Source organism: Euleptes europaea, chromosome 7, assembly GCF_029931775.1.
Source record: "Euleptes europaea isolate rEulEur1 chromosome 7, rEulEur1.hap1, whole genome shotgun sequence".
In the NCBI taxonomy this organism is placed as follows: Eukaryota; Metazoa; Chordata; class Lepidosauria; order Squamata; family Sphaerodactylidae; genus Euleptes; species Euleptes europaea.
The window spans coordinates 46,904,085-46,917,368 of NC_079318.1; positions in this window are offsets into that span (position 1 = coordinate 46,904,085).

Sequence of the window (13,284 nt, forward strand, 5' to 3'; positions counted from 1 at the left end):
TATTAGTTCCGAAAGCAAACGAGAGATTAACTCTGAAAAACCCTTAGGCAGAGTGTCCAGTGAAGTCACCACTTTGTGTTATGGCCTAGCGGGGCAACTTGGAGAGGTGCCCTCTTAGATCCAAGTCTCATTTCTCAAAGTCCTGAACAGTTTTGATGACTCACATCTTTGGGCTTCCAGAAAGCTTTGGCTCTGCGTAAGTGTAAAACTCCATGCCAGGTTGGCCAATTTAATCACCATCAATTATAGAAAGCCAGGCTTGGTATGAAATGAAGGGAAAGAGTTGCCATGCTGGAATGGAGGTGACTCAGTTCTGGCCTTTCACATTCTAACAAGGATTTGCTATGGAAACCCACCTAAGGCCTGTCTTCCCATCATCTGTAAAGTAGGGGTAACAGGGAAGGACAAATTATTAGAATACTGGGAAGTTAAACACAGCTGTGATTTAAGGGGCTAAGCCATTATAATGCCCTGGGGTCACCTGACTGGATTCTGGCCAATTCTTCACCCGAGCGCTTCATTATTGTCTTTTCCTAATCCTTTTATCCACAACCGACTGTGGTAAAGTTATGGACCCATTGCCTTTCTGCTAGGCTTGCATTAAAAAGTCCTACGGCAATCAAATGTGAACCAGCTCTAAACAGCATTACTAAATCCAAAAGTGACTCATAGGAATTTCTCAGAGATACATTTGATGAACTGTTGGTTTCTGTATTTCATTTGGAAACCACCATTGCACCTTCTTCCTCCTAGAAGGTCCAAGGTGCACCCTGATAAAAGGTCCACCCGGCACTCCTTTATGTATTCAAACCTGCTGGACATTCTTCACAGATCACAGAGAAGACGTCAGAAGATCAGAGCCTGCAACATCTTTTCCCCCTCCTGTTCCTCCTTTTCATTTTTTAATATCCACCTTGATGTAGAGTTCTGGAGAACTCAAAGGTTTGCACGCTGTTTTCTGTTATTTTGCCTGGTCTTTGTAAAAGGTATTACACAGCTTTTGTTTTTGGCTTTTCCTTTGGACCAACACTACTACCAGCAACCTATGACTAAGAAGGGCGGTTTCGTTTTTAATATTTCAGATGTGCAGCCCAATCCTGTGCACATTTACTGAGAAACAAGTCCCATCTAACTCAAAGGGAGTTACTCTCAAGTAAGTGTGCATTGCAGCTGCCATTGACCTGAGCCATGCCATTGATCACAGGAAATGATCTACTGCTGGAGTCCCACTGACCTTACTCCCAGTGAGTCATACAAGGGTTGCAGGCTCTCTTTCATTAAGTAGTAGGAAAATGTTCAAACGGGAAAATCCTGCTTAGTCTACTAATTATGTCATGTTTTAGTGCTTTGATTTGGGAAGTAGTAAAGGTTGTTACAGAGAGGAGTGGCAGGCAACACTTGGCATCTCACTCAGACAGTAACCAGACATGGTCCCATCATACAGTTTGGTTGGGACATGCACTTCTACTGACAAGGTCTACCAAATTTCATGGCTCTGTCTACTGGCTGGTGGGTGGGAAGGAGAGGATGAAGCATGGAAAGAGGAAAGGATATGGGGCTGTCTGGGAGAGGGGGAAAGAGGGAATAGCACGGGGAGAGGAAAATGAGATTCCCCCATGACTCCTTGTGGATCCCCCGCTTGTCTCACCTAATTATCTTCCTTGTTACAGCCCTTGTTTCACATGGGCTTTATGAAGTCAGAGACCCTGTCTCAGTACTGGTAGAGTGACAGCACAGCTCTGTGTTAGGCCCGTGAACTCAACAATGTAGCTTAAAAAGCTTTGTTGATAGAAAAGTTCAAGAAAAAGATAAGAATACAAATTACATGGTCAATTGGCAACTGCAACAATAAAATAATAACTCTAGCTGGCTGCATAATACTAAGAAGTTACATTATAAGCTGGATCTTAAAAGCTAAAGATGTTCTTCAAAGAGACAGAATGACATGCTGGAATCAAAGGAAGAAGGAAGCATAGTTACTACAAGGTTTAGTCAAACTTATGGGAAAGTGAACCTGGAACAGGTGACCCTGAACTCCCAATCAGGATAGACAGTCGGGAGAAGTCTCTAGATGGGGTTAACCGGTCTAAACCAGAATAAGGCTCTCAGAGAAGATGAGAGATCTCACCCCTCCCATCTTCACACAGATGTTCTCACTCAGTTAATTAAGAGTAGTATGAGCTAATGACCTTGATAGCCAGGGATGGTACAAGCTACAGTTGGTGTTGCAGGAATGAAATGAGCTAGGTCCGTGTGGAAAAATACAAAATCCTGATTCCCAGGAACACAAAATGGAGAACATAGAGGTAGCAAACATCAAAATGGTTCTTCTTTCTTGACAGGCTTTATCCAAGCAGGTCCCGTGACCTTCAAAATACACCCTACTTCCTTTTTCACAAGTGGAAATGATGACTGGGTCCAATGCACTGTTTAAACTTGCAGAGACTGCAGCCCAATGTGAACAAGACAGCGCAACTAAAAACCCCCAGAGGTGAGTTATTTTGCTTCTGCCAGTGTCATGGTCTCAACTCAGATCTTCACTGCCCCGTCAGCATTTTGTCTGACTTTCAAAGAAGGTTTTCTCCCAAGAACTTCATTATTATTGCTTATAGATGAATAACTAAACTTGGATTTTAAACTTTGCTGGAGGGATGGAGAAGATGGCAGAAGGAAAACTAGTGGTGCTAATGTGAGTTGTGCTCTGAGAGCATTGCAGTAGAGATCTAAAGATCCAGTAGGGATTTGCTGCACTCCATAAATTGCTTTTTAAAACACATTTGGGTTTTGGCAGCATGTAGAAGGAATTCTTAAACCACAATGGTTAGGGAGAAGGCTTTGACTTCCTACCTCACTTGAACTGAGGTTCTTTGATCTGTGTTTTGAATGAGCACAACTTTGCTTTGGCAGCAACATGTATAATTTCCTGAGGTCGTGTCAATATTTTGCAGTTGGGAGGCCCCGACTCCTCCACCACACTATTATCATTCGGCTTACGCAAAATATTAGAGGATTATGCCAAATCGTCATAAAAGCTGCAACTAAAAGAGGCAGAACATGCTGCCTTAAAAAACATTGTACTTATCCAGCATCATGACTCCATCTTTGGCTCATTCTTGATCTCTTCCCTTTACAAAGGCAGCTCCATGAGTACAAAGCCAATTTCGACAACTGTATATTCATTCAAACCTTTATTGGCATGAAACTTTTAAGTAGACAACTGTATATGAAAATAGGTAGTTTCCAGCACTAAAATGAGGCAAAGAGTGTTGCTTCACATTGCTGAATTCAGGTATTTAAGTTGAACCTCAGTGAGGTGACAAAAGCAATCCCCAGTCTTCCATGAGATATGGTGTTAAATTAGGTACAACAGGATATTTACACTGCCTTGATTTGCTGCATATCTGATTTTTATAATATACATTTATGATTATCTCAGGTAGTGAGAAGGACAGTACGATCGATAGAGGGTCACAGTGGAAATGTATCAGGTGATGGACTTGCTTATTTTATCCAGTAATGTCATTACTGTGGAGCTGTTACCCTTTAGTGGAGAAGTATGAATCAACCCTTGAGAAGTGGACATAAATCAGAAGTACTAAACATGTGCAATTGGGTGAGGCTTCTGCACATAATGCTAATATAATCCCACCCATTTTTATGAACAGCCCTAACTACACTGCGTATGAGCAGCTATAGTCCTACATACTTTCTGCACAAACTCTGGGAGCAGAGCTGGAATTAGGGCCATCAGGGTGTAGCTTGGATCAGACTCGTCATTTTGTCCCTGTCTTCTGCAAGCTGCTGGCAATTGAAGCTAAAACCCCCACCCACTTCTTGATATTCAGAACGTACCTTTTCAAATTTAGGCCAAGGTGATTTCTTGTAACCTGGAGGTGCAGAAATATACAGTTTTCCAGCTAACTCGGTTCTTTCTCAAACATGATGGGAAAGTAATTATCCTCCACTAGACAGGGAGCAAAGCCAACTACAAGCAGAAACAATCTCTAGTCCTCAGAAAATCTTATTGGGGGTGGGGGGAAACACTATATGTATTATATGCATGTTATAGGAAGGTACAACCCTCTCTTGATTCTGAGTTCTGCTTTCTTTGAGAATGTTGTAATAGTGAATTCACAGCAAAGAGGAGGTTGGGAAGAGCATGGCTGACATCTGATATAGATCTCTGGTCTCTTAATCCTAAATCATAACAGTGTGAAACCAGAGCAAGTGTGAAAGCTGCACTACCCAGCCGGTATCCACATCAGCATTTTTGATTAACGTTGAGTGAGAAAGAAAATCTTGTTCAGTACATGCAATGGTTATTTCAGGGCAGCCTCTGTGATGGCTGTAGGCTCCAGGGGTAGTTACCAAAATCAGCGGACTCGCATAAAAACAGAGCAATGCCCCTTAATGCCATTAATGCAAAATTAAGATCTGCATTCAGCTGAGACGCCAGAGAAAAGTACAGGCCTTGTGAGCATCCTTTTCCTTTGGCAAGCAACGCAGTGTGAGAGTGTTTTGGAATGTGGACCAGGAAGGTGACGTGATGGACAAGAACAACTGCCAGCTAACCGGAAGGAGAGCACTGAAAGCTTCATTTGGTGTAATGAGGAACAGCGATGATGCCTACTAGCCCTTAGGTGAAACTACCAGAGAAGCCAAAGGACAGAAAGTAATAGCAAATTTAGACCAAATGTCAGGAAAATAAATAGCTGCAGGATCTGTTAGGCTGGAGCCTTAAATCTCTCAAGGGAAAGGGGGTAAGCTTCATTGCTTTGCAATTAGGGCGGTTGCATGGCAATAGCTCATGCATTTCATGGTACATTTTTCCTCGAGTGCTAAAATGGATTCTTACGCAACTCCTTCATAAACAGAGATTTTTCACAGGCAACTGATGTTACACAGTCCTGAGAGGATTTCACCGAAATTACAAAATCCTTGATGCTTGCAAAAAAAAAAATAAAACACCAAAAAATTACTCTGCAAAACACCAGAATATGAAGTGAGAATCACTGACTCCCTTTGCAAATAATGTTACATATTCTTCAAGAAAACAAGACATGAAGGATACAGAGAATTCACGTCCAAATGCTTGAACTAGATTTAAAAAAACAACACTTATCCACAATTACACCATTCATTCTGATCAAAACTTCCAGACAAAATGGAGATGCTGCTGGTTGGGGGGAAGGTCTGACCCAGAAAATGGATTATCCCCTGGTTTGGATGGGGTTTCGCTACCTCTAAAAGAGCAGGTTCGCAGCTTGAGGGTGCTCCTGATCCTGGGCCTCCTGTTGGATAAACAGGTGGCAACGGTAATCAGGGGCGCCCTTCACCTGTTTCAGCTGGTGAGCCAGCTGTGACCTTTCCTGGGCAGAAAAGATCTTGCCGCTGTGGTGCATGCTCTGGGAACATCCAGATACTGCAATGCACTGTACGTGGAGCTATCCTTGAAGACTGTCCAGAAGCTGCTGTTGGTACTGCAGTTGGTGCAGTTGCTGTGACCAGAGTGTTGACTGGAGTTGGTTGTAGGGAATATATCACTCCAGTCTTGTTCCAGCTATGCTGGCTTCCAATTTTCTTCTAGTTCTCTGTTCAAGGTACTGGTATTGATGTTTAAAGCCCTGTAAGGAATTTTTCCCATGCAGCTCGTCCTCGAGGTTTCCAGAGAAACAAACGATAGTCGTCAACATCTCTTCCAGAGTCCTCACCGATGTGGAGCTTGAGGTATTGAACCTAGGTTTGGGCTTTGTACCCACTCCCTCTTATTCATCGTTCCAGACGAAAATAGATATATTTAAACTTATTAGGAACATTAAGCTACGAGACTACTTCAAAATCAGCCTTCCTTGCCTAGACTTGACCGTTCCCCTTTTAGAAACAAATCCACCTTTATTCCCAACACCTCAAACCATCTGATCAGCACTTTTCAATTTTTAGTTAACAAGGACATAGAGAAACTGGAAAAACAACAATGGAAAGTTCCCCCTAATATCACAACTGACCAACAAAAAATAATTTATAATCTTGCTAATGACAAATCCATTGTAATCCATCAGGCTGACAAAGGAGGAGCTATTGCCGTCATGGACTTTGAGGCATATGATGCAGAAAACATCAGGCAGCTATTCGACTCCCAATTTTATAAGAGACTTCCCGGCAATCCCTCCAACAAGATCTCTAAGATAATCAGAACTGTAGTCAGTGAAGAGCTGTCCTTGGGGTACATTGATGAGAACACCGCCAAGTTTTTGACTGTTCCTTATCCCAGAACCCCTCTTTTTTATACCCTTCCAAAATTACATAAAAGCGCAACGAATCCCCCTGGACGTCCCATCATTTCCTCTAGAGGAAGCATTACAGAACCTCTTTCTCAAACTCTGGATTATTATTTGCAACCTTTTGTGAAGGACACTCCCTCCTTTCTGTTAGATTCCAGAGATCTCATTAGTCAACTTGAAGGCTTTCATATTCCCAAAGATGCTGTTCTCGCTTCCCTCGATGTGATAGCACTATATACCAATGTTCCTCTGGACAGGGCTTGTAACATCATTGCTGATCATCTGGACAAATGATCCAGTTTGTCACCTCCTACCCACTTCTTGCTTGATCTAGACGACATAGTTTTAGAAAATAATGTATTTCAGTACGGTTCTGATTTTTATATTCAGACGAAGGGAGTAGCAATGGGCGCCATGTGCACTCCTGCGATTGCAAACCTCTATATGGTTTCTTTTGAAAAACTATTTATTTTTGACAATCCCTTCAACGATGAAAAGCTTTTGTTTAAACGTTATGTTGATGATCTGCTGTTTTGCTTTTCTACCCCAGATTCCATTCAGAAATTTTCTGAATGGCTTAACACCTGTGATTCGCACATCCAGTTCACTGGCTCTTGTAATGATAAAAGCTTATATTTTCTAGATCTTGAGCTGTTCTCCCTATGATGTTGTTCGCCACGCCAAGCAAAAGGCAGATCTCAAGATCCGAGATTCCATCCTTCAATCTAATAAGAGCACTTTTAACAATGGTATTTTTTTGCTCTCTCACCTTTAGCCGCCATACCAATTCTATCCAGAGGATCATCAAAAACCATTGGCATATTCTTTCCGCTATAGACGGTTGTTCTGTCCCTCCGACCTTTGGTCTAAGGAGGAACGCCTCCCTTAGAGATAAACTCATCCATTCTGACATTTCCCCTAGACGCGCCCCCCCTCTGTTTTGGGACATTTCCCCTGCGGGTCTTGTTCTTTTTGCCCACTCAGTCTACCCCTCAAAGAATTCAGCTCAACCACTTCCAACTTTAGGTTTAAGTTCAACCATTTCTCGAATTGTTCTACCAACAGATGCGTGTACGGCATCATGTGTAAATGCGGGAAACTGTATGTTGGTAGCACGATACGCCCATTAAAACTACGCATAGGGGAACATAAATCCAGACTCGGCACAGATTCTTGACGCGCTTTTAACTTCTCATTTTTTAATTAACAAACATAATGAGAATGACTTAAGTTTCTTCGTTATCTGAATCTATAAAGGGAATTCTTTTGACTCTGACAATGTCCAAAAAATCTTGTTGAGACAAGAAATGCACTTTATTTATCTTTTCAAATCTTATACCCCCTTTGGACTGAATAATGAATTAGATTACTCATTTTCTATAAATTTTTAGTAGTAACCTTTTGAAGTAGTAGCAGCTGTTCCACATTAGAGAGTTGGTTAGCCTTGGTGGTAGCTTAAATTAACTCCACCTGGGGCTTTGACCACAAAGCATTCTAGAGTGGAGCAGCCCACCGGGCGCAAATAATTTTTTTTCTTCTAGAAGCCTGTTCATTTAATTATAAGGTATGTGTGTTGTATTTAGCTTGTCATGTTTTTTTTGTACTAAGATTAAGAGAGTGACTAAGTTTAATGAACGAAATCTTATAGTTAAAAATGTTTATTGTTGTAATGTAGGAGCTTTGTCTCCAGCTAAACGGAGAGCTGATGAAGCTGCCTGAGCGGCAGTGAAAACGCGAGACATCCGGACGGCGTTCCCATCTCTTTCCAACTTCTTGCCGCGTCCACCGGCGTTTCTCCCGCCTCCTGTGGGATCCAAACACATATGGACTTATTGAAGTCTCTTTGAGACTAATTGTGAACTCCTTACTTGTTATACATTATAGCTAGTCATTATAGTAGCCTTTGCTACTTTGTTTCTTTATACTTGGTCCGTTTTAGTTTTTGATAAGTTTCCTTTGATGTATGTTTACATTTTTCACTGTTTGCACTTTTGAATACATGTTTTTGCAGCTAATTGCGAGCCTTGTACTATTTTTCCTATAACTTGACTATATTAGTACCTGTGCAATCTTTGCCTCAGTCATCCTCCAGGTAATAGCTGGAGATCTCCTGCTATTACAACTGATCTCCAGCGGATAGAGATCAGATCACCTGGAGAAAATGGCTGCTTTGGCAATTGGACTCTATGGCATTGAAGTCCGTCCCCTCCCCAAACCCCACCCTCCTCAGGCTTTGCCCCAAAAACCTCCCACCGGTGGCAAAGAGGAACCTGGCAACCCTACCTACCATGGTTGCCCCCACCATCTGAGGCTAGATGGGTGGCAACACGAGAAAGGGTTTTCTCAGTTGTGGCACTAAAACCTTGGAATTCCCTCCCTAAGGAGATTTGTCTGACTCCCTCTATCGGTGTCTTTCACCAGCAGGCGAGATTTTGTGTGTGTGTCTGGCATACTCCCAATAACAGTATTGGCACTCCCTGGTTAAAGTGTTGTTTGTTTATGTGTTTTTATCAAATTGTTTATAATTTTAAACATTTTTAATTGTTCAGACATTTTTTGTGTGTGCTGCCTTGGGGACCCTGATCAGGTGGAAAGGCAGCATAAAAAGGTTTTTTAATATTTACTGATTCCTGTGCTGGCTACTGTTGCTAGGTGAAGACAGCCTGTGTAGATAATGGGGGTCTCCATCAAACATTATGGTCAGGAAGAAGGCTGCTGGGAAAACTTTTGCATGACAGCAGTTCCCCATAAAGGCTGTGAGATTTGAAAGATCTTTGTCTTGTGGGTCACCTCAATCTGAAGGAAAGACTCCAATGCCAGTGACTGCAGGGCACTGCTCTGCTGGCATGGAGACCCTCCACATAGTCAGGGAGATATATAGGTGAGCCCTAAATTGGAAGGTATGCTGCACATAATCCCACAAGTGTCATAAAATCACCCTTGACTTTATGTATTTTTGTACCAATTTGATGTGAAAACATTCTTGAGGAACAAAGGATGATTCGAGTGTAGGTCTCCAAATACTCCTGCTACAGGCAAACAAAAATAATTCAAACTTCCTTAACCTAACCTACAAATGACCCCTTCACTTCTGAGTCCTCAGTTCAGGACATCCTGTAGTCTGACAGTAATGTCCTTCTGGACTTTATTTACCCCATTGACTCTGCACCCGGGTAGGCTTGCTCTGCTAAACATTTTTAAAAGCTTTATTAAAAACAAACAAACAAACAACTGAGGAAAATATAAAATACAAAGATACATAAAATACATAACCATCCCCTTCCCCTTTACAACCATGGACATAGACTTCCTTTATCAGCATAGGGCAATTAGGGTATTAATTCAGTCTATTCCATGGCCAGTCCCACCCTCTGTATAGCCCCTAGCCATAGTAGGTCTAATCAGAGTGTGTCTCTGCTTTTCTAATCTGCTGTTAATTTCACTAGGGTATAGATCTCTTTTATTTTCAACAGCCAGTCTTGTAATTTAGGAGTGGGGTTTTTCTTCCATTGCCTTGCAAACACCAACCTGGCAGCAGTAATCATGTGTAAGTCAACCATTAACAGGTCACTAGGGATATCAGGTAGATAATTTAGCAGCAGTGTCTCTGGCTTGTGGGGGATCTATTTTCTCAGCCCAGCTGAAATTATTTTCACAACTTGTTTCCAATAGCCGGAGGCACACATACAAGTCCACCATGTATGAAAAATGTTTGCCTGATTTTTTCCACAGAACCCGCGTTTGCTGGTTTCAGTCTTATAGATCTGAGCCAACCTTAAAGGAGTCAAATGCCATCTGTGAATCATTTTCAGCAGATTTTCTCTAAAGAAGAGACAAACCGTAAAGGTAGTACCATGGGTGAAGATAAACTTCCATTTTCAGTTGTCTCAATCACTGCCTATTTTTTTGCCACCTTCTGTGGAAGTTTTGATCAGATTTCAGAGTCATATTCAATAAAATAGTATACGTACTCGAGGTAAAAAAAAATTGTCTGCTAATAACAACTTCCCAAATTCAGATACAAGTCTCAGCACAACAGCATTTTATTTCAGATCACATGGATAACCCCTTAACTTGTAAATGCTCAAATATTGTAAACTTAGGTTCTATAAATCTTTGATACTATTAGAAGGGACTACTGGTTGTTAATTATCAGATTTCTATATTCACTGAGTCCTGAATTCTCCCACCTTCCCAAGGGGGATAATTCTGGGGGGCTCAACTCATCCATCACATCACTCACAGATGCTACAGGAGAAATTCTAGGTGCCAATTTATTATTTACTTGGTCCCATATTTTAAGGATTATATTTATAACAGTGTTATCATTATTGTGGTACTTCTGCCTATTTATTTTCTTCACCCTAGGCCTAGTTTTCAAAGGTCCCATTACAAAGGATTGTTCTATATGAATTGGCATACTTTCAGCAGTATTTGATAACCAATCTTTCAACCATTTTACTCTAGCAGCTTGATAATATAGTTTAAGATTATATACTTCCAAGTCACCATTTAATTTTTTGTCATACATATTGCTGCATCATATCCTAGGCTTCTTTTTATCAAAAATAAATGTATTAACACTAGCTGCCACTATTTTAGAATCCTTTTTGGAATTTCAGCGGGTAGATTACCAAAAAAAAATTTTTTTTAGGAAGAAGCCTTAATTTTTATTGTATTTATATGTCCAAGAAGAGATGAATTTAAGTAATTCCAAAATTGAAGCTTTTATTTTATTTTAACTAATCCTGCATCACAATTAATCTTTAAAAGTCCAACATTGTTCCTATTTAACCAGATACCTAGATATTTGATTTGGTTTGTTCTCTTCATATCACAAATCCAAGTATCTTTATTACATTCATTTAAGTCTGTATTAAGACAGAGAATTCTCATTCAGTTTATACCTAGAAACATTCGCATATTGAATAATAAGATTTTCTCATTCTTTACCAGATTGCTCAATATTTATTTTTTTAAAAACCAGTGTCATCTGTGTAGAGGCCAACTTTAATGCCATGAATTTTCGGTTCTTCCCTCACTGAAACTACTAGTGATTCTAAGGCAATTGTAAACAGAAGAGCAGAGAGAAAGCATCCTTGATGTATACCTCTAGTAATGTCTATTTGTGGAGACAGGCACCAGTTTATGCTTACTTTAGCTAAAGAATGTACATAGAGCAGACTTGCCCACTTTCTGAAATTACTTCCAAAACCAAAACCCACAAGAGATTCCAACAAAAAAAACCTATGCTCCACTCCAAAAACAAGAAAGCAGACTTAATCCAAAAACAAGAAAGCTGACTTAATCCCTTCTTTCTTAACTGCATCAACCAGATTAACAACTTTTTGAATGTTCATGGTAATATGGCGACCTGGTATAAAGCCAGCCTGGTCAGACATATGTACATACTAATCATGCCCTTCAATCGATTTGCTAAAATAGATTTCAAAATTTTATAGTCTAGGTTTAATAGACTAATAGGATAAGAGTTTACAAAAGTAGGACCTTTTGAGGGTTCAGAGATCTCTATAATTTTACTCTCAGTCCACATTTTAGGTAAGCTTCCCAATTCAAGTATGCTATTAATAGCTCGAAACAGAGGTAATCGAATTATTTGAAGGAAACTTTTGTAAAACTCTGGAGTAAATTAATGAGGTCCAGGTGGATTGTTCAATTTAAGATTTTGAATTGCTATAACTACTTCTTGCAAAGTTATTTTTTCATCCATGATCTTTTTATCTTCATCTGTTAATTTAGGAATCTTAGCTTTACTCAAGAAATTTTTAACCTTGTCTCTATTTGGAGATCTTGTTTCATATAATGCCTGATATCAGTTAAATCAGTTAAAGGTCTTAATGATCAAACTATTACGTGAAACAATTGACCCGTCTTTCATTTTTATTCCAACAACTGTTTCTGTAGCTTGTCTCTCTCTAATTTTTGCTGCTAGTAATCTACCAGCTTTGTCCCTATTTTCAAATAATTTTTGCTTTGTATAAAGCATTTTTTAATGGAGGGAGAATGAATCAATTTGTTGAAGAGTGTTTTTTCCAACTTCATCACTTTTAAAAGGTATTCCCTGCCTGTTCATCTTGTATTGTCTTTATAAAGAAGTTATTACGATCATTCCTGTGGTTCGAATTTTATTAAGGTGTGAGGTTTAACTTATAGCTAACCCTCTAATATATGCTTTTGCTGCCTTCCGCATATAAATTGGAGAGTTTACAGGTTGGGTATTTATTGTAAAAAAGACCTCAAGATCTTTACATAGTTTCTTCTTAATACTAAGGCTATTCAATACTTCTTTACTTAGATGCCAGGTTAAAAAAATGTTTTTTATTACTCATGGTTAAATAAATTGGGGTGTTGTCTGCATTGCTGTATCTTCTATTTTATTTGCGAAAGTTTTTGAGATAAAAAACAAATAAATCCTAAAATAGGTATTACGGGTATGCAAGAAGTATGTATAATCTTTTTCAACTCGCTGATGTAACCTCCATATATCTATTAAAGGAAAGTAGGATAAGGTTTTTTGAAAAAGAGAACAAAGTGATTTGCTAATTGTTTTATTCTTATTCTCTCTACTAGTTCTAAATCTAACTCCATCATTGCATTGAAATCTCCACCTAATATAATGCCTGTTAAACATTTCTGAAGAAATGATAAGTATGCCTTTTAGTATGGGAACAATGTTTGTGAATGCTGATGATGACACATAGAAATTAAAGACTCAGACCCAGTTTTAAAGCAAGTGTGTGTACTAGTTGATGTAGATTTTACATTCAAATACAGAGGCAAGAAATGCAAAAGTAGATTTGGTTTAAGGATCATTTGTGCAAGGTAGCATACACGGAGGGTTGCCAGTTCTTGGTTAGAAAATACCTGGAGATTTTTAGAATAACATATTGATTTCAGTTGGGCACACTTAAACAGGCTTATATCCAAGGTTTGGTAGTCTTCATGTTGCAGACGTAGTGAATTTTTATTGCTATCACCACTG